At 47.2% G+C, this 24,638-nt stretch overlaps 1 protein-coding gene across 3 annotated transcripts in view; it reads left to right on the forward strand.

Annotated features, from left to right (window-relative positions):
* The window catches only part of LOC138498471 (zinc finger protein 84-like), a 762,144-nt gene that overhangs the window by 68,467 nt on the left and 669,039 nt on the right, over positions 1–24,638 (forward strand). Inside the window, exon 4 of one of the 3 annotated variants that reach the window (XR_011278721.1) lies at positions 15,691–15,795. The exons of the other annotated variants lie outside the window; for them this stretch is intronic. The gene's annotated coding sequence lies outside the window, so the exon portion shown is untranslated. Of the gene's footprint in view, positions 1–15,690; positions 15,796–24,638 lie in introns of those variants that run through there. 3 annotated transcript variants of the gene reach the window in all.

Below are 24,638 nucleotides of genomic sequence, written 5' to 3' on the forward strand. Positions count from 1 at the left end.
TTGGGATTTGGTGGAGATGCATTGATGATCATTCCTTGATCTTCAATGGAGATGCAAGAGAACTCTCGTCTTTCTGCATCTGGCACAATGGAGGAAACACGTTTCTGAAATTCACGTATTCATTCTTTGACCAAGAAATCAACTTTTTAGACCTGAATATCAGGCATAATATCAATGTTCAAATTAAACTTATCTCTGACCCTCCATCTTTCACAATAGACTCTACAGGGATTGCCAGAGACCTTCCTGTATTTTCCTTCAAAATAGTGTCTACAGAAGAAGTTATTGATACTGTTTCTAAACGTAAACCTACTTCTTGTAAAGGGGAAGTTTTCCCGGCTACTCTATTTAAAGAACATATTCAAACCCTTGCCCCATGCATCACCAGGTTTGTAAACCGATCCTTTCAAGAGTCATGTGTTCCTGAGAATATAAAGGAGGCCTGGGTTACTCCCCGGCTTAAGAAGGAAAACTTAGATCCTGCTGAAGCAGGGAATTATCGCCCCATTACAAATGTTCCTTTTATATTGAAAGTTTTGGATAAAATTGCCTACTGCCAATACCAAGCCTTTGTCGATGAGCATGATATATTAGCTACCCAGCAGTCCAGTTTCCGTCTTAATTATGGGACCGAGACTGCACTGTTGGACTTGAAATCATGTATCACGGGTCTTATCGATGAAGGCAATACAGTTCTGCTGCTGCTTTTAGACCTGTCGGCGGCGTTTGATTTAGTTGATCATCAACTCTTGGCGGATAGGCTGATCTCAATTGGCCAATGCTCCACAGAAGCATCTACATGGTTTAAATCTTTTCTGGGTCCACGGAACATGAAAGTGACTAAAGACAGTGCTCATTCCATTGCCTCTATATTACTCTTTGGTGTTCCGCAGGGTTCATGTCTCTCACCCTTGCTTTTTAACATTTATTCACGTCTTCTCTGCGCTCTTCTGTCAGCTATGGGCATTTATTTTGCCAATTATGCTGACGACACGCAGATTGTTATTAAACTCACTGATGAAAACCAAAAAGACCTAGAGCTCATTAATCACATCTTTTCTGAAATTCAGAAATGGATGGCATTAGACTCTTTGGCCCTTAACGGCAAAACTGAGTTACTGATTTTGGCCGCACTCTGCAGAGGTTCAAGACATTGGATGTAAAATATGACGACCAATCAAAAAGTTAACACGTTATTCACATATTGAAATCTGTAAAAACCTTGGGGGTCTTTTTTGACCCTCAACTGTCCTTTAACCGACAGACTAGTTATCTAAAATCCTCTTGCCAGTACTATATCCAGCTCTTGTGGCAGATACGCCCATAACTATCCAAAGACAATTTTGCACTGATCGCAGCCGCGATTTTGAACTGTAAATTGGACTACTGTAACAGTCTCTTGATTGGTACTTCTCATGCCAACCTCAAGACATTACAGGTGATTCAGAACAGTGCAGTACGAGCTGTGATGGGACTTGAGCATAATATGCATGTTTCTGAGGTGTGGCGCAGCCTGCATTGGCTGCCGGTTCAACAGCGGCTACATCACAAAGGGTTGACCCTCGTGTATAAATGCCTGTACGGTAAAGCTCTATCATATCTCACTGCTAGGATAAAAAAGAAACCGGTTGCGCTCTAGTAATAACACCACTCTAGTTCAACCACAGCCCACTCTGAAGAGATTTGGGGGTACTAGCTTTGATTCCTGGGCTCCCGCTTTATGGAACTCTATGCCCAAATATCTTGTAGATAGTAGTTCTCTAAGTATTTTCAAGAAAAAACTAAAAACATTCCTGTTTGATATAGGTCAAGGTTAGTACTTTCCTTCTCATGAGATCTGAGTATTTGTTCCTGTACTCCAACCGTATGTAGTTTACGTCTGTCTTCTGTTGCTGGACTACTTGATGAAAGTCTGTCGTTCTTTTGTGCCGCTTCTGCTTTCTTTCTTTTAGAATCCACTCTCTTTTCATGTTTTTTGTCGTCTTGTCTTTTCTCTCTCCTGTGTGCGCCCGGAGGCCTCCGGCTTAGTGGTGCGATACAAGAACATAGATAGATAGATCAGTAATCAACCACGTGGTCCCTAAAACCTACCAACTCAATGCTCTCCTCTTATATAGTAGTTATCATCAGAAGACCCTGCAAATCAACTTACTTTTTGGGCAATTTCTATGATATAGGAGAACGCGCGCTAACTTACTAACTTGCAAGCAACAAGCCAATTCCCTGACTGAACAACTGATAAGCAGAGTTTATCCCAGGAAGATCCTCAGGCAGGCCTCAAAGAGAGCCCAAAATATTCCTAGAGAGCCAACACTACTCCAGACACAGAGCAAGACGGGAACAGATAAAATCACAGCAGTATTCAGTTATCCTTGATAAACTATGGCACATCTTGAACATGGGAAAGGCACCTATTTAAAGACTACACTTTGCTGTTAAATGAAGACAATATATCTGTAACAGAGTGGAAAGAGAATTGTGGAATCCAAGACACATTTTAGGCCAATCGCGATGCATGACGTGCTCAGTCTGTAAACAGACGACACGCGGCAACTCAATTGACATAGGGTGTCACTCATCGTAATTCCAAAGACTCTTTACAAATTGTAATTCCTAAAGTATTATCCATCCATCAATCCAACACTTATATAGTGCTAAAAATCTTCACCATATGCATCGGGGCGCTAAAAAGAGTGCTGGAATAAGGATGAGAAAAAAACTCAGGCAAACAGATATGTCTTCAATTTGAGAAAGCCTGCACTGCAAATGGAACTGAACTGAGCCTCCATTGACAGGGAGGCTGTGATCTTCATGTCTAGGTTTTGTATGACTTTCACAGGAGAAGGCAGTGGGCCAAGGTCAGACGACCAAAAGTCTGATGTCCAGGACTGGGTTGTGGCAGAAGGGGCACCACTAGCACCTCTGGGTTTCCTCCATTAGGCTTGAGCCAGTTTTGGCCCATCCAGCTGCTGACCGTTGTTACACAGGTTTTTAAGCAGTCATGAGTGCTGTCTCGCTCGAGATCCAATTGAAATAGGATCTGAGTGTCGTCAGCATAACAAAAAAAAAGGGAAATCAAAAGAACAGATCAGAGAAGCCAAAGGTTGAACATATATATTAAAAAATAGGGGAGGAAGAGCAGACCCATGAGGGACCACACAGGAAACAGCCACTGAAGATGACCTACAGGAAGCCAGCGAGATCGTCTGTTTGAAGGAGTTCAAAAAAGATTTGAATCAATCGTAAACTTTACCAGATATGCCGATGCAACAGAGTCTTGCTAAAAGGATTTCACGATCAATGGTATTGAAGGCAGCAGACAGGTTCAGGCTGTGATCTTTAATTCTGGCTAGATCATCCAGGACAGAGACGAATACAGACTCAGTGCTCGTAAGTGGGCAGAAACCCAATTTTGCAGGATCCACCTAAACTGGGGAGTGACTACTGACTGCCAACAATTTCTTTAAGAAAAGGAGTAAAGAAATGGGGCTGTACTTTGCTAGCACTGTAGATATTGTATGATAGTTTATTTCTAACATGCTTAATACCCAGAGGTTTCTGTGTGAGCACCCGGGGATCAAACCTGTGTTTCTCCGTGTCGTCTTGCTTCCAAGGAGAGGACGATTTTAGACAATGCACAGCTTTTACTGCTGGAGGGGGAAGGGGAGGATAATAAGCTGGAAAGACTTAAACCGCTCTAAAAGTACCACAACCCCGGAAGGAGGTGCAGGAGGCTACAGCACAGATGTTTAGGACACACCACACCCTGGGAAGGAGGTGCAGGAGGCTACAGCACATATGTATAGGACACACCACACCCTGGGAAGGAGGTGCAGGAGGCTACAGCACAGATGTGGAGGACACACCACACCCTGGGAAGGAGGTGCAGGAGGCTACAGCACAGATGTGGAGGACACACCACACCCTGGGAAGGAGGTGCAGGAGGCTACAGCACAGATGTAGAGGACACACCACACCCTGGGAAGGAGGTGCAGGAGGCTACAGCACAGGTGTAGAGGACACACCACACCCTGGGAAGGAGGTGCAGGAGGCTACAGCACAGATGTGGAGGACACACCACACCCTGAGAAGGAGGTGCAGGAGGCTACAGCACAGATGTGGAGGACACACTGCACCATAGGAAGGAAGTGCAGGAGGCTACAGCACAGATGTGGAGGACACACCACACCATGGGAAGGAGGTGCAGGAGGCTACAGCACAGATGTAGAGGACACACCAAACCCTGGGAAGGAGGGGCAGGAGGCTACAGCACAGATGTGGAGGACACACCGCACCCTGGGAAGGAGGTGCAGGAGGCTACAGCACAGATGTAGAGGACACACCGCACCCTGGGGAAGGAGGTGCAGGAGGCTACAGCACAGATGTAGAGGACACACCAAACCCTGGGAAGGAGGGGCAGGAGGCTACAGCACAGATGTGGAGGACACACCACACCCTGGGAAGGAGGTGCAGGAGGCTACAGCACAGATGTAGAGGACACACCGCACCCTGGGGAAGGAGGTGCAGGAGGCTACAGCACAGATGTAGAGGACACACCACACCCTGGGAAGGAGGTGCAGGAGGCTACAGCACAGATGTAGAGGACACTTGGTTTCTGATGTTATTCCTAATAACCTGGATTTTATTTGTAGACCGATTGTTGCAAAGGTTCAGGGAAGCGAGTGCTACCAATGGCAGTTCCGGAGCAGAAAGATTGTTCACTGTCTGGAAAAGTTGTGTTGGGGTATTGTCAGACGATTGAATAATGCTGCCAAAGTAAGATTTTCTTTGCAGCCTTTATCCCAAGCTATATGAGGCTAAATCTTTCTTAAAAGAAAGTTTCAAGGCATTTTCAAAATGCATGTGCCATTTCCGCTCAGCTCTTTGCACAGTTGCCCGCCAAGAGAACCAGGAGCTGAGGAACGTGCAGCTTTCTTTGCCAATGTTAAAGGTGCCAAGTCATTTGCAGCTGCTGAGCAAGCAGTAATAAGCCTAGACAATGGTAGAGGCAGGGGGAGACCATCATTTTTGCCATGTGGTCATTTGAAGTCCACAGTTGTGCAAGCACCAACGGTTGGATATGGTGCCAAGCTCACCGCAATACTCTGGGCTGAGGCGGCCTTTTAATAGGTGAAGGAAGAGCAATCTTAAAAGGTATTAACAAATGATCCGTCCATGGCAAGAAATGTCCTGAACAAGAACAGCATAAAACCATAGTTTAAACAGTGCTTTGTGGGCATCTGCTTGTGAGATCGGGTTGGCAGCTTGGCGGGGGGAGGAAGGGTGGTGGGAAAGTTACCTGTCCATCTAGGATGTATAGAACCTGTTTATCCAAAGGGAGGAAAGATGCCTCATTTAAGTCACAGCCCCTGAGCCTATCAAGCAGCAGCAAGAACACAGGCACTGAATGTATATGCAATGGCTGGAATCCTTGCAAAATAATGGCAGCCTCAAGTAAAATCACTAAAGAACTAATCAAATTACAGAGCCAAGTGGCCAAACTGGTCAAAGCCTCTGAGGCTGGGTCTTGCCCGGGGCACTGCAAACTTGACAGAGATCCAGTAAAATCTGTCTCCAGGGCGGGGGACAGAATGTGCGAGAGCACGTGCATCAGTCACAAAGCAGCTCCAAGAGCCGACACAGTGAAGGGCCGGCCCCACTCTGAGAAACCAACTATGGGTACATGTCCCAGGAATGATAGAACAGCGGGCCATAATAATAATGGTAGTGTTGGGGGTGTTTTACTTCCGGTGTTGGCTGTCCCGCCTGTCCATGTCTATAGGACCAAAGGCACTGGATGGACAACTAATAGCCAAGAGGATGTGCATAGGAACAAGCAGTATATGCATAGAGCTGATGGTAACACAGAACCAAGTGGGGGTATCACATCTGGGGGTGACGGCAGAAATGTGTATTTGTACAACGTCCCAAAATTAAACACTGGATTTGTTGAAGTTCAGTCATTAGTGAACAAAATCACCCATTGGCTGCGCAGTGTAAGAGGGTGTATGTCTGTGATTAGAGAGGATATACTGCGCTGCGTGAGGGGCAGGATGCCTAATGGAGACAGGGACTTTGTCCAAGTCTCTCTGAGCCATCCACGTTTAGTTGAGGGACTCCTGTCTATCAAACCACGGTCTTATCTCCCTGCATGCACAATAATTTCTATCCGACCAAGAGCAGAGCACGTCTGTTAGATCATAACATAAGTGTCTTCTAATGGGTTGAGCGAGATCTCCGAGCCTGTACCTGGAAGGATGGTGGGACTTACTGCCTAGCGTCGGTAACATGAACCCCTCTTACCCCCCCAGGAGCATAAATGGTCGGTAGAGGTTATTTATAAAACAGGTTTAAAGTTATTATCTTGGAATGTGGCAGGGGTTAACACGTTATTGGTGGACTCCGTTTGGGTTAGATTTATCCACCAATTTGACCTTGTTTGCCTTCAGGAAGCATGGGCATTGAGCTGTTTGAACTACAGGGGTTTGGTACCTTTGCCTGAACGCTAACAAAGGCCTTAGAGGAAGGCCGAAGGAAGGGTTGGCTATTTTGATCAGCCCTGCTGTGTATCTCGCAGCCGAAGTGATTCCATTTTCTCTGATGATCTATTGTGCATAGAGCTGACTAGAAGAAATGGGAGGCCTTTGTTGATATTCAACATTTTACGATAGGCTTGGTGGAAACGCCCTTTTGGAAAGCCTCAATGTAATGTGCCACCACATTAGACTCTCAGGCTTTTAGTAGCCACCTGCCAGTGGTTTTGGCAATGGGGGATTTGAATGTTCAATTTGAACCTGTGGAAGAACGGACTGGTTTGTGGGACAACCAGGACGCAGTGTTCGGGACCACCATATTAGAACCAGCTAAGCCTGCTAGGACACATCCTGGTGATCTAGAGGTAGTAAGGTTAATGTATGAGGTGGGTTTGCGCTCTTGTAATGGGAGGGTTTCACTAGATAAGCCAGCAGGAGTGACTTATGCAGGCAATCGGGGAAGCTTGAGGATAGACTATGTCCTAATCAGTATGGTCCATTGGGACATGGTAACAAGCATGGAGGTGATCGTTCGAAGTGATAGTGACCATTACCCAATAAGTTGTGCCCTAACTCTTGACCTGGGGTGGGGTATTAAATCGGGTGGTCTAAGGAGTGGGAGTGTGCTTACGGTCTCGGGACAATCCAAAAAGGTGGTAAAATGGTTGTCACTAGATCTGGGAGTGATCAAGCCATGTATTTATGCAAACATTGAACCTCATGTGGAGGGCATTTGTATGGCAGACAGAACCCCCTCTAGTATTGGGGAACTGTTTACAGATATGATGATGATTGTGTTACACTGCTTTGTTAAGCCAGTGGGGAAACCAAGAAAACACAATGTGGGTAACAAAGGCTGGTCCGATGATGAATGTCAGCAGGCCAAGAACGACCTCTTATCGTACCTTAAAAACCTAGATGTGATTGACAAAGCGCGTTTAAGGACTCTTTGGGCTAAATATAAATCAATGGTGGCATCAGAAAAGCCACAGTGCACTGCTAATGAATGGGAGGCACTGCTACCCTGCAGTGAGAAGGGACAGTGCACTGCTAATAAATGGGAGACACTGCAATCCTGCAGTGAGAAGGGACTGTGCACTGCTAATAAATGGGAGACACTGCAATCCTGCAGTGAGAAGGGACAGTGCACAGCCAAGAAATGGAAGGAACTACTACCCTGCAGTGAGAAGGGACAGTGCACTGCTAATGAATGGGAAGAACTGCTATCCTGCAGTGAGAAGGGACAGTGCACAGCCAAGAAATGGGAGGAACTGCTATCCTGCAGTGAGAAGGGACAGTGCACAGCCAAGAAATGGGAGGAACTGCTATCCTGCAATGAGAAGGGACAGTGCACTGCCAATAAATGGGGGAACTGCTCTCCTGCAGTGAGAAGGGACAGTGCACTGCTAATGCATGGGAGGAACTGCTATCCTGCAGTGAGAAGGGACAGGGCTTTACTAATGAATGGGAGGCACTGCTATCCTGCAGTGAGAAGGGACAGTGCACAGCCAAGAAATGGGAGGAACTGCTATCCTGCTGTGAGAAGGGACCGTGCACTGCTAATGAATGGGAGGAACTGCTATCCTGCAGTGAGAAGGGACAGTGCACTGCCAATAAATGGGGGGAACTGCTATCCTGCAGTGAGAAGGGACAGTGCACTGCTAATGAATGGGGGGAACTGCTATCCTGCAGTGAGAAGAAGGGACAGTGCACTGCTAATGAATGGGAGGAACTGCTATCCTGCAGTGAGAAGGGACAGTGCACTGCCAATAAATGAGAGGAACTGCTATCCTGCAGCGAGAAGGGTCAGTACACTGCTAATGAATGGGAGGACCTGCTATCCTGCAGCGAGAAGGGACAGTTCACTGCCAATAAATGGGGGGAACTGCTATCCTGCAGTGAGAAGGGACAGTGCAATGCCAATAAATGGGAGGAACTGCTATCCTGCAGTGAGAAGGGACAGTGCACTGCTAATGAATGGGAGGACCTTCTATCCTGCAGTGATAAGGGACAGTGCACTGCCAATAAATAGGAGGCACTGCTATCCTGCAGTGAGAAGGGACAGTACGCTGCTAATAAATGGGAGGAACTGCTATCCTGCAGTGAGAAAGGACAGTACGCTGCTAATAAATGGGAGGAACTGCTATCCTGCAGTGAGAAGGGACAGTACGCTGCTAATAAATGGGAGGCACTGCTATCCTGCAGTGAGAAGAGACAGTACACTGCTAATAAATGGGAGGAACTGCTATCCTGCAGTGAGAAGGGACAGTACGCTGCTAATAAATGGGAGGCACTGCAATCCTGCAGTGAGAAGGGACAGTGTACTGCTAATGTTGGGAGGAACTGCTATCCTGCAGCGAGAAGTGTCAGTGCACTGCCAATAAATGGGAGGAACTGCTATCCTGCAGTGAGAACAGACAGTGCACTGCCAATAAATAGGAGGAACTGCTATCCTGCAGTGAGAAGGGACAGCACACTGCTAATAAATGGGAGACACTGCAATCCTTCAGTGAGAAGGGACAGTGCACTGCCAATAAATGGGAGGATCTGCTATCCTGCAGTGAGAAGGGGCAGTGTACTGCTAATAAACGGGAGACACTGCTATCCTGCAGTGAGAAGGGACATTACACTGCTAATAAATGGGAGGAACTGCTCTCCTGCAGTGAGAAGGGCGACCAAGTCAACTTTTGGAACATTGTTAGTGGTGGTGAACCAAAATCAGTGAGGTCCATTTCATGTAACATCTCCCCCAGTATATGGTATAAACATTTCAGTGTGCTCTACAAAATGGAACAGGTCGAACAACAAGAAGCACCTCAGCAATACAACTGTGTGCACTGCACTCCTGCAGCCTTTTCATTTGGTGAGGTGGAAGAGGCCATTAAGGGATTAGGTTGTGGGAAGGCACCTGGGTCTGAGGAGTTCCTACTGACCTGTTGAAAGATGAGCTCTGAGTCTAGTCCCCGCTGTTGAAATGTGTGTTTGATTTAGTTGCAGGAACAGGGTCATGTCCCACAGTCCTGGCGTGAAGCCATAATTATTCCTTTCTATAAGAGGGGCGATAACAAGAACCTGGGTAACTAGAGACCCATACTGCTCTTCGCTCTCGGATGCGCTGGGCTAAGTGTATGCTAAAGTGGAACCTGGGTAACTAGAGACCCATAGCGCTCTTCGCTCTCGGATGCGGTGGGCAAAGTGTATGCTAAAGTGGAACCTGGGTAACTAGAGACCCATACCGCTCTTCACACTCGGATGCGGTGGGCAAAGTGTATGCTAAAGTGGAACCTGGGTAACTAGAGACCCATACCGCTCTTCGCTCTCGGATGCGCTGGGCTAAGTGTATGCTAAAGTGGAACCTGGGTAACTAGAGACCCATACCGCTCTTCGCTCTCGGATGCGGTGGGCAAAGTGTATGCTAAAGTGGAACCTGGGTAACTAGAGACCCATACCGCTCTTCACACTCAGATGCGGTGGGCAAGGTGTATGCTAAAGTGGAACCTGGGTAACTAGAGACCCATACCGCTCTTCGCTCTCGGATGCAGTGGGCAAAGTGTATGCTAAAGTGGAACCTGGGTAACTAGAGACCCATACCGCTCTTCGCTCTCGGATGCGGTGGGCAAAGTGTATGCTAAAGTGGAACCTGGGTAACTAGAGACCCATAGCGCTCTTCGCTCTCGGATGCGGTGGGCAAAGTGTATGCTAAAGTGGAACCTGGGTAACTAGAGACCCATACCGCTCTTCGCTCTCGGATGCGGTGGGCAAAGTGTATGCTAAAGTGGAACCTGGGTAACTAGAGACCCATACCGCTCTTCGCTCTCGGATGCGGTGGGCAAAGTGTATGCTAAAGTGGAACCTGGGTAACTAGAGACCCATAGCGCTCTTCGCTCTCGGATGCGGTGGGCAAAGTGTATGCTAAAGTGGAACCTGGGTAACTAGAGACCCATAGCGCTCTTCGCTCTCGGATGCGGTGGGCTAAGTGTATGCTAAAGTGGAACCTGGGTAAGTACAGACCCATACCGCTCTTCACACTCGGATGCGGTGGGCAAAGTGTATGCTAAAGTGGAACCTGGGTAACTCTAGACCCATACCGCTCTTCGCTCTCGGATGCAGTGGGCAAAGTGTATGCTAAAGTGGAACCTGGGTAACTAGAGACCCATACCGCTCTTCGCTCTCGGATGCGGTGGGCAAAGTGTATGCTAAAGTGGAACCTGGGTAACTAGAGACCCATACCGCTCTTCGCTCTCGGATGCGGTGGGAAAAGTGTATGCTAAAGTGGAACCTGGGTAACTAGAGACCCATACCGCTCTTCGCTCTCGGATGCGGTGGGCAAAGTGTATGCTAAAGTGGAACCTGGGTAACTAGAGACCCATACCGCTCTTCGCTCTCGGATGCAGTGGGCAAAGTGTATGCTAAAGTGGAACCTGGGTAACTAGAGACCCATACCGCTCTTCGCTCTCGGATGCAGTGGGCAAAGTGTATGCTAAAGTGGAACCTGGGTAACTAGAGACCCATACCGCTCTTCGCTCTCGGATGCGGTGGGCAAAGTGTATGCTGAAGTGGAACCTGGGTAACTAGAGACCCATACCGCTCTTCACACTCGGATGCGGTGGGCAAAGTGTATGCTAAAGTGGAACCTGGGTAACTAGAGACCCATACCGCTCTTCGCTCTCGGATGCGGTGGGCAAAGTGTATGCTAAAGTGGAACCTGGGTAACTAGAGACCCATACCGCTCTTCGCTCTCGGATGCAGTGGGCAAAGTGTATACTAAAGTGGAACCTGGGTAACTAGAGACCCATACCGCTCTTCGCTCTCGGATGCAGTGGGCAAAGTGTATGCTAAAGTGGAACCTGGGTAACTAGAGACCCATAGCGCTCTTCGCTCTCGGATGCGGTGGGCAAAGTGTATGCTAAAGTGGAACCTGGGTAACTAGAGACCCATACCGCTCTTCACACTCGGATGCGGTGGGCAAAGTGTATGCTAAAGTGGAACCTGGGTAACTAGAGACCCATACCGCTCTTCGCTCTCGGATGCGGTGGGCAAAGTGTATGCTAAAGTGGAACCTGGGTAACTAGAGACCCATACCGGTCTTCGCTCTCGGATGCGCTGGGCAAAGTGTATGCTAAAGTGGAACCTGGGTAACTAGAGACCCATACCGCTCTTCACACTCGGATGCAGTGGGCAAAGGGTATGCTAAAGTGGAACCTGGGTAACTAGAGACCCATACCGCTCTTCGCTCTCGGATGCGCTGGGCTAAGTGTATGCTAAAGTGCTGTTGACCCGCCTACAAGATTGGCCATTGGAGAATGGCATTATCAAACATCTCCAAGCGGGGTTCTTCCCCACCATAAGTATGGGAGACCATTTCTTTAGGTTGAATGTACTACTGGCCAAATATGTGTCACTGCAACAAGTTAGAGTCTATGAAATATTCGTAGATCTCCGTATAGTGTTCGACACCGTCTCTCGCTACCAATTGTAGAGGAGGGTGCTCCCGGGTCTTTACAGGCTGCCATTCAGAACCTTTACTCTGACATTAGGGTGTCAGTGAGATGGGGGTTAGATGGTGAGATCACAGACTCCTTTGTTGTAGTGAGGGGGGTCCCACATGGGTTTGTGCTGACCCCCCTCCTTTTTTGTCTGCATATTAACGCTATAATAGAGGTAATGTTGGTCTCGGGTCTAGACTCCCCGAGGCCTGGCAAGGATACATTCCCAGTATTGCTTTATGCAGATGATGCTGTGCTGGTGCCCACCACCCCTATGGGGTTGAGGCTCAACCTAGGAAAAAAAAAAGGTGCTGGTATTTGGTCGGGAAAGTCGGAATAAGTTTAAATTGTGGATTTTGGTACATGAGTACGAATTGGAGTAGGTACGGATGATCTTACTTGATCAGCCCACCTTGCAAAGGCCATGGCAAGCTTGGAAAAGTACATTGGTGGAATTTCCAGTTTTTATAATGGACATGGAAGGTGTGCTATTTCTCCAGCCCTAAAACTGTATAAAGCCCAAGGTTCGGCGACCTCTTCGTATGGGGCAGAGCTGTGGGGACATTGTAGAACTACAGAGTTAAATGTAGTTCTCAACTTTCTACTCATGCTATAGTATACTCATGCACTCCAAGGCTGCCCCTATGGCCAGCTTGCGCTGGGATTGAGATTTGAAGCCCATTAGCGAAGTATTAGCAGGTAAGCCACTACAATATTGCATTAGACTGTGGAGCGCTGCCAGGACCTGTGAAGTATAGAGAAGTGCTTACAAGTCTACAGAATGTACCTGGTTTAGGCTCGCTCCTATGGTTTCGGTTCGTCCATAAGTGTTTTGAGGAACTGGACTCGACTAGCCTATGCCCCCCCCCCCCCCAGCAGGGCTATTACTTAGTTCCAAGGTGATGGTTAAGATAAAGTGCCATGAAGCCACCATTAGGAAAAGGAAGAGGGTGTGTGCTGAGCTAAGAATGGGTGCCCTATCTATAGAGTAAGCTACTAGAAGGCTTGGAGCCTTATCTGGATTGTGTGGTCCCTGCATATGCCCGAGCCTTATTTATTCAAATGTGCGTGAGAACCTGGAGGAATCTATAAAACACGTTTTGCTATTTTGCCCTGGCTATACCAGGCTGAGGAGACATTACTTGCTGCCACTCTGACGCCTGAGGGATATTAGATCGACTGAAACAGGAGTCACATTCTGGAAAAGTGCTACGCAGATTACTTAATGGTAATCCCCATTACTCCTAGTCATCCTCTTCCTCGTCCCATCACTTATCAATGAGGTGTCCCACCTACATACAGGAACCCTTTTTCTACTTCTAATTTCCTCAGGCCCCGCCCCTCCACCTCCTGCCTCCAGGCATAACAGCCTGCCTTCCCCAAGACCTAGCAGTTTGTTTTTTCCTGCCTGTGGGCATGGACTCCGTTTTCTTCTGTCCGCTTCCCCCCTCGGCATAGGCATGGGGGTGGAGGGGGTTGTTGTCATTCCTGCCACCTCGAGGGTCCCTTCGGTTTGGAGGGAGTTGTCCATGGGGGCTCCTGCTGAGCAGGGCCCCCATGAGTGCGGGCAAGGGTGGTGGTCGAGGTCGCCCTTCCCTGTCAGGGTGGTGGGGTCTGTGGGGCTCTGCATGGCCCGGGGTGGTCTTCGCCCCAGGCAGAGGTAAGTGGGAGCAAGGGAGGGCGTGCCCTGTGCTGGTGATTGTGTGCACCTGACCTCCCGGGCTGGGTTTGCGGTTGCCTAGCACCTGTTTTTTTTCCCCGCTGCAGTGATATATTTGTGTGCAGGGGCCTTGGGTTGATTCTGTTAACTTCCTCCTCTGTGGCTGCTCCTCTCTGCTCGCGTGCCTCAGTTTCTGGTTGCTGGCGCCATGGGGAAGCACTCCTCCAAGTCTCGCCATGTGGAGCCCCGCTCTCCTTCGCCTTCCTCTTCCTCTTCTTCCCTTTCCCCTCTCACTCCTAAGAGGCAGAGGGGATGTAGGGTGCCAGAGGACTGGCTCCTGCGTGTTTTTCGGAGAACCCTACAGGAGGAGGGGAATTCAGCCTCATCATAGCAGGGGGTGTCCCCTTCCTCTTCCTCTTTCTCTTGCTCGGACGGCTCTTCCTGCAGCCTGGGCGATTCCCTGAGGTCGACTGATTTCAAGGGCAAGTAGCTGGACAAAGAAGCCACGGCGGATGTTCTTCTTCAGGTGTCCCATTATATGGGGTTTCCGGAATCTGCACCCAGCTCTACTCTGGCTGGAGGGGTTTGGCCCCCTCCACCCCAGTTTAGAACGCACTTTCTTTAAAAAAAAACATTTTGTTTGATTTGATTGCAAGCAATTTTTCCAAAAATCATGAGGCCATTCCTCCATATTTCATTTCATAAGGATCATTTCAAATTAAACTGTTTCAAGTTAAACGAACCCTGGAAATCTGGTCACTATGAGTCTCAAGATTTTCCAGGGGTTACACTTTTCTGATGAATGCCAGCAAGGCGATAATCCATGGGATTTTATCGCCGTTCATCAGTGCCGAGCAACGGAGCCCATTAGACATAGAGGGAAAGTTTTTCATCAATGGTTTCAATAGTTGATTCCTCTGAGCCGTAACTCCAGAACATTCCATTATCACATGCTTCAGAGACTACAACTGAATTCTGACAAAATATACACATTTTTGAGCGCTCTCTCAAGAAGGGTCTCCCGCTTCACTCTGAAATGAAGACTGAAATTTTGAAGGAGTGGGTTGATCCGGACAAATCAGCAGTCCCCAGGGCCATGGGTATGTGCACAGTTGCTCACCTACACCTGCATACAGTGCCGGCCTTAGCCCTGGCAGCTCCTGAGGAACAAATATATTTGGCACCCCACCCAAGGGCACAGGGGGGCTCCTGGCACAAAATGGGTGGTTGCTGTGCCACAAAAGCATGGCGCAGCCTTGCAGAACCCTGCTGGTGTAGCTTGCTGGAGCGAGGGTTAATGATTTCAATGGAGCACCACTGCCATACTAGCATGGGGTAGCCAAAAAATAAAATGCAAAAAATAAAAGATCTTGGGCAACAGAAAACATCCTTATTTGTTGCAGAGACGTGGAATTTTCAGACATGAGGGTAACAGTAGTGAATCATGTCACTAGTGGAAATGCAGGACATCATTGGCTGACCTGAAGCTTTTTGGCAAAAGTGTATGTATTTATTTATTTTGCCATTTGTTAAGCGCACTAAGCCCGGGGGCATCTAGGCGCCGGTTACAGAAGTGTGGTGGTTACAGTAGTTATCTTAGGTTACATTCAAAGCAGGTTACATCAGACAACCAAGCGTGGTGGTTACATTAATTATCTTAGGTCACCATCAAAGCAGGTTTACATCAGACGACCAAGCGTTACATTCATTATCCTAGGTAACAATAAAAAAAAAGGGGTTACATCAGACGACCAAGCGTGGTGGCTACATTAATTATCTTATGTCACAATCAAAGCAGGTTTACATCAGACGACCAAGCGTAGTGGTTATATTAATGATCTTAGGTTACATTCTAAGCATGGTTACATCAGAGGACCAACTTAATCAACAGTTGTTCTTAGGATACATTTAGCAAATACATGTAGAGGTTGCATATTGCAGGTACAGTTGGGTGGTCAGCGGGTAGAGCTATTTCCCTTGATTGAAAAGCCATGTTTTGAGTTCTTTCCAGAAGGACCAGAGGGATGGATCTGATCTCACTACTAGAGGCATGGTGTTCCAAAGTTTAGCTGCGATCACTGGGAAGCTACAACCAACTGTTTTTTGTCGCTTTAAGCGGGGGAGGTTAGTAAAACGTTTGTATTTAAGTGATATTTAGAATGATTGTCACATTACAAATTAGATAGGATTATAAAAAAAATGCTTTTACGTTTAGGTCAAATTTCTGATGAAGTATACCTACAAACATTTCCCACAAGAAATCACCAATGGTGAGTATTTTCAAGAGGAGTTTCAAGTGCATTCTCATGTTTTAATCAATATAATGGTTCAGCACACTTTCTAAAACATTATATATTTTTGATTATTCCGACAGGAATCTGTGATTCTTCACAAAACACAAATGGGAGGTCATTGCTATGTCACATATTCCATTTTTTGTCCCGATGAAGGTCCCCTACTTGGCCGGAGCCATAAGACACTAAGCCCATCATGGACCGAAACACAGCCTGTCAGCTGAAAACAGATTAGATATCAATGTCCCATTAAATATGACAATCTCATTGGTGTCCTCAAATGTGTCCATATTGAATTTGCAGTGAAGTCTATTATGCTAAACAATTGTCACGATGATGCAAACATAGGTTCCCATGGTATTTGAACGATATGAATTGTTGAGATTTTGTATTTTAACATAATGTTTGGTTCTAAATAAAATATATATTTTTGTATTAGAGATGTGCTGACATATTAGGTGTCATTTGCTTAGCATTAAGTGTGTGTGTGTTTTTTTTGGAAAGTTAGGGTTGATCTAGCTCATTCCCGAATGACGGATTAATGGAGGATTTTGGACCCAATATATTAAAGGAAGGTCAGTGAAGCATTTTGGTAAAAAATGTAGGTGTCAAGACAGGTTACAATGTACATCATCGATCTTCGTTCTGAGCTTACATTTTATAGTACATATCAATTGAAATTGATGTTTCAAACAAAAAACTGAGGTAATGTGGGTTTTTAGGTTATAGGAAATATTTGTATTAATTATCTTTCATATGTGTAACTTAAACACAAAACAGTAATAGATTGTGTGCAATAACGAACCAATTTGGGCTTGACAGAGGCAACAATTAGCCAACGGAGAAAGATTTTCTCTTAACAATTGATATGGGGTTCATGTAATTTGAATGCGAATACATTCATTTGAGACCAACATTAATGAGTTTTGCTTTCCAGATGTCGTCCCAGTTTGGTTTAACATCTTACAGTTTTACAAGTAACATTACTGTTGCCACCACGAGTGGCAAGCACTAAAGACAGACACAAGTGATCACAGTTCAAGGGTGTTTATTAAACTGCATAAATGGGTGAGGAAAATGCCTTATCTAAACCTAAATATAAGATGCGAGCAAGTTACAACCATCAAATAATAAGGCAGTCCTAGTGGCGTCGGGTCAAATAAAAAAGGGCCTTCACTAAAAAACCTATTGCCAAACCTTGATGCTAAGTTACAAAATAGTGTGCAATAAGGTACACCAGAAAAGAAAGAAGTGTTCACAAAATAATAAGTCACAATGGTATAATTGGGGTCTCCCTTCCCCACGTTTTTAGCACGGGACAAAGAGGGACTCTCAAGCACAGCACACTCCTGGGCTTCTCCTGCACAAGCTTACAGTTTGTTTCCAAATTATAAGAGCCTTCTGTGGCCAAGTCTCTTTTACACCAAGTCTCATGCCTCAGAGAGCCTGACGTGCTATAAACAACAAAAAAAGTGTGTTTCAGTAATCTTCCCATTGGGCAATTTCCCTTCACCTGTGGATCCCCCTCAACCGGGCTCCGATGCTTTTTGTACCGTTGGCTTCCTTCAGTCGGGTTGACATTTGCCAGATTCACATGGTTCACGTATTTGTAATATCTTGCAGGATTCACTTTCTTTAGCTTTTTCTAGCCCCCAGTCAGGGTTTTCCTTAAGATCCAAGCCTGACTTTCCACATTTATTGTTCGTACAGCGTTTCCCTCAACCTGGCGCACATGCCTGTTTAACAATGTCAAAACTTTAATGATGGGTTAAGGCCTTTCAATTTAACAAGGGGTTTTGGCTCGACCTTTGTATGATGACCTTAACCTCATTCCAGCCTTTCCTATGGCCTCTTGTTATATAATATTCCTAACAAAAGGAGACCAGCCAGAGTCTTTCGAATGGATGCCCCTGTGGCGTCCGACCACTCTGCAGCTGGTATTTCCGTTTAGTGTTCAAAGTTCACAAGTTTCTTTGTTCAAAATAAGTTGCTGTTTGCAACCTTCGCGTAGCACTGTCTGGTTTACTATCGGTTCTCCCTCTGACTCACCTGCTGTGCTGACCTCCTTGGAGTTTCTTGTTTCTGGAGTTCAGGATGGTACCATGGTAGAAAGCGCGCCTCCCTGCCTTGGTTATCTGTGCGGGAGGGTCTTTTGCACCGTAGACATATGTTACACCACAGTTGTATTTCGCAGTCTTATGTTTCCCTTCACAGAGGCTTTGCGGGTTTGGGTCGAAAAGAGCAAGGGCACTTCCCTCCTTGTTGTCTTTTCCGGTCTTGCTGCCTTTCTTCTCTGTTTGAATTGCCATCCTGGAATAACTGCTTCCTTGTGTGTTTGTCCTTGCTCAGTGTGCTCTCATGCTCTGCCTTTTATCCCTGTGGGGAAGGTAATGGGCCATCGGGTGTGTGTAGTTATTGTCAATTGCCTGACTCTGGACTAACAGCAGAGCCGTTTACCTGACGTGTCCCAACTCAAGGGGCAGGCATTGTCTTTCATGATGTAAGAAAGTGTTCATTTTGGAAACGGGATGGGTAGAGCTTCTAAATATACTATGGGGTAGGATGGGGAAAAGGTGTTATAAGCAAGGGGGTACTGTGTCTCACCCATCGCTGTCCCATTACGACTCCCCGAAGATCCCTATCCAGGTGATCCTCCCCCACTGGTCCACCCCCAGGAACTGGACCCAATGGAGATGGCCATGTCCTGGCCACCTGGATGACAGATCTCCGGGGACTAGCGGGTGAGACACCTTCAGGTTTCTCACACCACTTATTGCATACTATGATAGGTTCTGCATATACCATCTCTTAAAAGCTTTATATATTTTTGATGCTGAAAGTAGACTATATGCCTGCCAAAATGGAGATCATGTGTGAGCCTGCACAGACTCCCACACCTTGCAACGCTTCCTAGGAGGCGATGAATGTCAGAAAGGCAAGTGGACAGTGCTAGGAAAGATTTCCTTAGGTGCAATTTTCCCTCCATTGATGGACCTCCCAAACTTTTTAGTTTTGTTTGGCTTACCTAACATGCCTTTTTCCAGTGGAGCGAGCACATCCTTCAGCTACACTCCTCTGGGATTTTGCTCATTTGTTATGGGGAAACTGACACGTCCTTCAGGCTGTCAGTACTGGGAATCTGTAGTCTTTGACTATGTTGCCATTTCTTTTTTTTTTTTTTTACTTTTTTTTTTTATTACATGTTTTATTGTTTTAGTAATAAAAAGAAACAAGAACATAGACATACAATTGGTTACAAAACTTACCCAGCCCATAATGGTCTCATAGATGTCACCCGACGTTCAATTGACAGCATACATATCACATAAGCCCTGCCATACACCACTCTGTTGTATCCATTATTCGTCCATCCCCTCCCATTTTCCCCATATTTTCCTGGCTTTTGCCGGGCAGCCCCGTGCTGCATATACTCTATGCTCTATGGCGGCGCACATGTCCATATCAGCCGTCCATTGGTCAACCATCAGGCATTCCGAGACGCCCTACTTTTGGGCGATATTGCGCTTTATCAGGACGGCGGCCGTGGATAGAAGCAGTCCCTCCCATCTGTTAGCAGTGTTTTCATCAAGCATGCTCAACAGAAGTATTTTGGGGTCCATAGGTATGGTGCGGGTGAGGACTTCAGACAGTTTGTTGCAGAATTTGCACCAAAAGGTTTTAATGTGGGGGCCTTCCCACAGTATGTGGATAAAGGAACCCTCCTCCCCACGACATCTTAAACAGTTGGGGTTTGTGGCGCGTCCCCAGCCATATAGCGAAGTCCTGGGGTAGTAGACACATTGTAATATTTTAAGTTGGATCGGGCGCAGTCTGGAGGAGATTGCTATGTCGCATGGGTGCATTAGTAATCGTATCCAATCCTCCGGTTCTATTGTCCCCACATCGGTCTCCCATTTCTCCTTAAGATTAGTTAGCTCTGGAGTGGCGAAAGCCGACATAGCATTGTATAGAGTAGAGATGAGCTTAGTGGGGATGGAGGCTGCCAACATATTATGTTCTAAAGGAGTACATTCCGGCACGGTACCATTAGCTGGGATATGTTTCCTCAGGGCGTGAGTAAGTTGCATGTAGTGGTAGCTCTTAGTAGCAGGGAGTAGGAATTTCTGTTGCAGGGTTTCAAACGGAGCAATGCTCCCCTGGACAAAAATTCAGCTACCTTGGTGATCCGCGCATTGGTCCATTTAGGCCATGCCCTAAGTTTTCCCAACTCGGTAAGGTTACTGTTGGACCACACGGGTTGTGCCATGGTGACCCTATGTTTCCACCAAGTGAAGGCGTTTGCTCGCCCCCAAACTAAGGTGAAGTGTACACTCATCGTGTGTGGCGGTGACCTGGGAAGGGGTTGATAGAGCAGGTGGACTGGCTGTGTGTCGTGAAGGTTGGCTAATTCGGCTCCGATAAGTGGCAATTCCCAATTCCCATGAAGTATGTCGTTAACCACTGCTAGTTGGCCAGCCCAGTAATAAGTCTGGAGATGCGGCACCCCAATCCCCCCTCCCAAACTGATCTCTGCAGTGTTGCAAGTGCAGTTCGGGCCTGTCATCCACCCCATATCAGCTCTCTGAAGAGACGTTCAGTACGGCTGAAGTGGACACTAAGCGGGGCGTTCTGCAGTATGTATATATATATTGCAGTAGGGTCATCATTTTGAAGAGTGTGGCCCTTCTCATCAGTGTCAGGGGGAGGAGCCTCCAGTGTCAGACATCAACAGCAAAACGGTCTTTGATCGGGTGGAGGTTGTGGTCCAGATATTTTGAAAGGTCTCCAAAAATCCAGATCTCCAAGTATCGGAAGCCCTCATTTTCTATTTTATATGGGCAGTGTCGGGGGATGGCTTGCGTCCCTCCCTTTACCGGAAAAAGGACCCATTTCCCCCAATTGACTCTGAGTCCGCTGAAGTTTGTGAAGTGTACCAGCATTTGTGTGACTATTTGAAATGTTCGGACCGGGTCACTGAAATATATCAGATCATCAACGTATAGGGATATTTTATCGTCAGTGCCATCCAGCCATTTAAATCCCGACCAGTCGCTGCTTTGGCAGAGCCACAGAGAGAGAGAGACTCAATTGCTAGCGCAAATAGGAGAGGGGATAGGGGGCTAGAGAGCCAACCATTCACTCTAACTTCTGCATGTGGGTCTTTGTATAGAAGTTGTACCCACCCAAGGAAAGCCTCACCGAATCCCATCCATTTCATGGTCTCCCACAGGCTGTCCCACAATACCGAGTCAAATGCCTTTTCAAAATCGATTGCCAGTGTCGCGAGTGGCTTGTCTATGATGGGGGCACACTCCAGCAAACGGTGGAGCCGTTGAATATTCATTTGCATTGATTTGTGTGGCATTAAGCCACATTGGTCGGGATGGACCAATGTGGAGATGACCCATTGTAATCTATTGGCGAGGATCTTCGCCTCCCCATTTATCAAGGAGATGGGCCTGTATGACGTGCATTGTTCAGTAAGTTTGCCCAGTTTAGGGATGACCACGATCATTGCACTATGTAGGTCTGGTGGGAGGATGCCTTCCTCCCTAGCCGGGAGGAACATCTTCAGAAGGGGAGTTGCGATTCTTTTACCACCCAGTTTCTTCCAGGTTTTGATTGGGAACCCGTTGGGGCCCAGCGTTTGGCCGATTGCAGTTGTGCAATGGCTTCGGCCATTTTGGTCTCAGTGATATCGGCCTCTAGGTCCTTCAGCTGCTGCTCTCTGAGGATTGGTAAAGTAACGCTATCCAGGAAGCCGAGGTCCGGAGGGGAGACCGGACCACAGTACAGGGCAGCATAAAAGCTGGCGAAGGCCTCTGCTACTTCTTGGTCTGATTGGGTGAGCCCTCCATGTTCTTCTAAGATCTCCCTGGCGTGTCTCTGGGACTCATCTGTCTTTTCTAGCCAAGCTAGCATCTTGCCTGCTTTATACCCATATTCATCGATCCAGGCTCGGGACTTCCTATGTGCATGTTTGGCATTATCCAATGTGACGGTGCAGAGGTGGTCCCTGGCTTTAACTAGGGGTAGGTGGGTTTCAGGAGTCATGTCGGTAATATATTTAGCTTCCCATTCCCCCACTTCTTGTTCGGCTTCTGTCAGTTTGCTCAAATGTTCTCTCTTTTTGTTGGAGATCCAGGAGATCGCCACCCCCCTGAGGACTGCCTTATAAGCCTCCCACACTACGATGGGACTGTCTACTGTGTTCGCGTTAGTTTCAAAATATTCATTAGATCTCTCAGTGAGGTGGTCGATGAAATCCGGGAAACCCAAATAATAGCTATTTAGCCTCCATGATGGGGGGCGGGGGAGTTGGCCCATTCATTCGTATCTCGATCATTACTGGCGAGCGATCCGAAATACCACGGGGCAGCATTACTGCGGTAAATGCTCTGTGGATATATGTGACAGGGAGAAAAAAAAGATCCAGTCTAGAAAGGGAGCCATGTACCCCTGAACGAAAGGAGTAACCCTTGCTTTGGAGATGAAGCTCCCTCCAGACATCCCGAAGGCCTAACGTGGCCAATCTGGTGGAGGTATTCGGGTTTCGGTGTTTAATGTGGGTACGATCTAGGGTGTTACACATTATGTCATTAAAATGTCAGGCTGATGTTTGGCTATAAGGGCGGTATTATCGTCTAGGAGTTCATCCCCAAGTCCCGGTGGGGAGATATGGCAACCCATGCAAAGGATTCCCCCCAGAGAGTGCCAAGGACCATTGTGTAGCAGCCCCTGGGGCCCTGTTCCACAGTTAGTGGGGTGAAAGGAATGCTCTTGTAAAACAAGATCAGAGTACCTCGCGATCCCATTGTGTATCCTGCATGGAATGCAGTGCAGTAGTTCATTCTACGGAACAGGGTACAAGCCTATCACGCTAGATGTGTTTCGGTGATTAGTGCTAAATCCGGGGAGTTTCTGTTCAAGAACTGAGTGATAACGCGTCGCTTGATTCCAGAGCCCATTCCATTCACATTCTAGGTGATCAACCGGAGGGACCTAGGGTGATCTGCAGGTATTAATCGCGTTACCACTGGCGCCATGGTTATCATATAGCATTGCGATTCAGGACTGTCCCCGAGAGGCGTGATTGAATCGAGTCAGATGTGCAAGTATGTCAGACATTAGGTGTGGATTAATGTTAATGTAAAATGATGCATGATAAATGTCTCTGGTGGCGACATCTTGTGGACCTTTAAACTTGTGCCGGTACATAAACAGCAATAACCTTTCCCTGCTACCCCCAGCCCCTCCCTATACTCCACCCCAACTTGAAGTATCTGTCACCCGAAAATTGCTGACATCTAAAACTACAGCATCTGCATAACTTGAGAGTCAAACTAACCCAACCGCAGCTCTATCGCAATTTACGGTCCTTGCTGAAGGTAAGAGTTCCTGGGTGCCGATCACACCAAGCACCCCAGAGTGAGTTTAGTTCCTGATCTAAAACTATTAATATCTCTAACAGGTTCTCCTGGAGGAGGGGCGGTCAGTGGATGACTGCCGCACAAATGTCTATTCTCAGTTTCTTCATTTGTGTCGCATCCAGACATTCTTTTGCTGTTACCTTTCCAGCTTGAGGAGGTACCAGATTATATCCATCGTCCGCCTTTGACTATCTTCCCTCTGCCTCGCGGAGTGGCAGTTCTCGGTCACGCGGTGGCGGTTGTGGTGGTATTGGTTCTCATTCTGGACGGGCCTAGGGATTCCTATTCCTATTGTTCCGAGCTTTTCTCCAGTCCCCTTTAATATGCTGTTCTGCCCATCTCCAAGCTTCCTTAGGGTCTGTGAAGTGGACAGTGGTGCCTTTGTGGTATACTTTCAGTTGGGCCGGGAACAGCAGGCCATACTTCACATTCAGGGTCTGCAGTTGTCTTTTAAGTTGATCAAACGATTGTCTCGCTTTTTGCACCTCCCTGGTATAGTCTGGAAAGAAGGCGATTTTGGACCCATTGTAAGTCAGTGTGCCTTTAGCCCGTGCTCATTGGAGTAGCACGTCCCGGTCCCTGTAATTAAGGAGTTTAGCGATCACCGTGCGTGGTGGAGCGCCAGGTACCGGACAACCTGACGGTATGCGGTGGGCCCTTTCTATTGAAAAGAACTTGGAGAAGGAGTCGGGCTCAAACATGTCAGTGATCCATTGATCCAGAAATAATTCCATGCTTGGAGCTTCTGTGTTTTCTGGCAGGCCGAGGATTCGGACATTGTTGCGCCTCGATCTACCTTGACTCTCGTCCACTCTTATTTCCATTGTTTTTAGCTGCGATTTGACTCTGTCCAGTTGGTGCTGTAGTTCTCGCAGCCCATTTTCTGTACCAGTTATACGCTGCTCCGCCTCACAGGTGCACAATGTTAATTTATGTTGCCATTTCTTGGTAACTTTTTATCTATGTGCCAAGTACCTTACAGTACGGCGCATAGGGGTCCTTTTGTTTTGTGGCCCTCGATACCCTCTAAGGATTTGGTGTGCAAATGTGCCTAGGATGAACTGGTGGCAGCAGTTTACTTTTAATGTAGTTTTACTTCGTTTTTAGGGACCATATGGCGTTTACCACGTTTGGCCCAAGACTGTGGCCAGTGCCGAAAATGGACTTTGCCACTAAGTCTTTTGTTCTGTCCTTTGGCCATTTTGTCCCTTTGCCTTCTCCCAGGTCAAGAGACC

Source organism: Ambystoma mexicanum, chromosome 5q, assembly GCF_040938575.1.
Source record: "Ambystoma mexicanum isolate Mex_15411 chromosome 5q, UKY_AmexF1_1, whole genome shotgun sequence".
NCBI lineage: Eukaryota > Metazoa > Chordata > Amphibia > Caudata > Ambystomatidae > Ambystoma > Ambystoma mexicanum.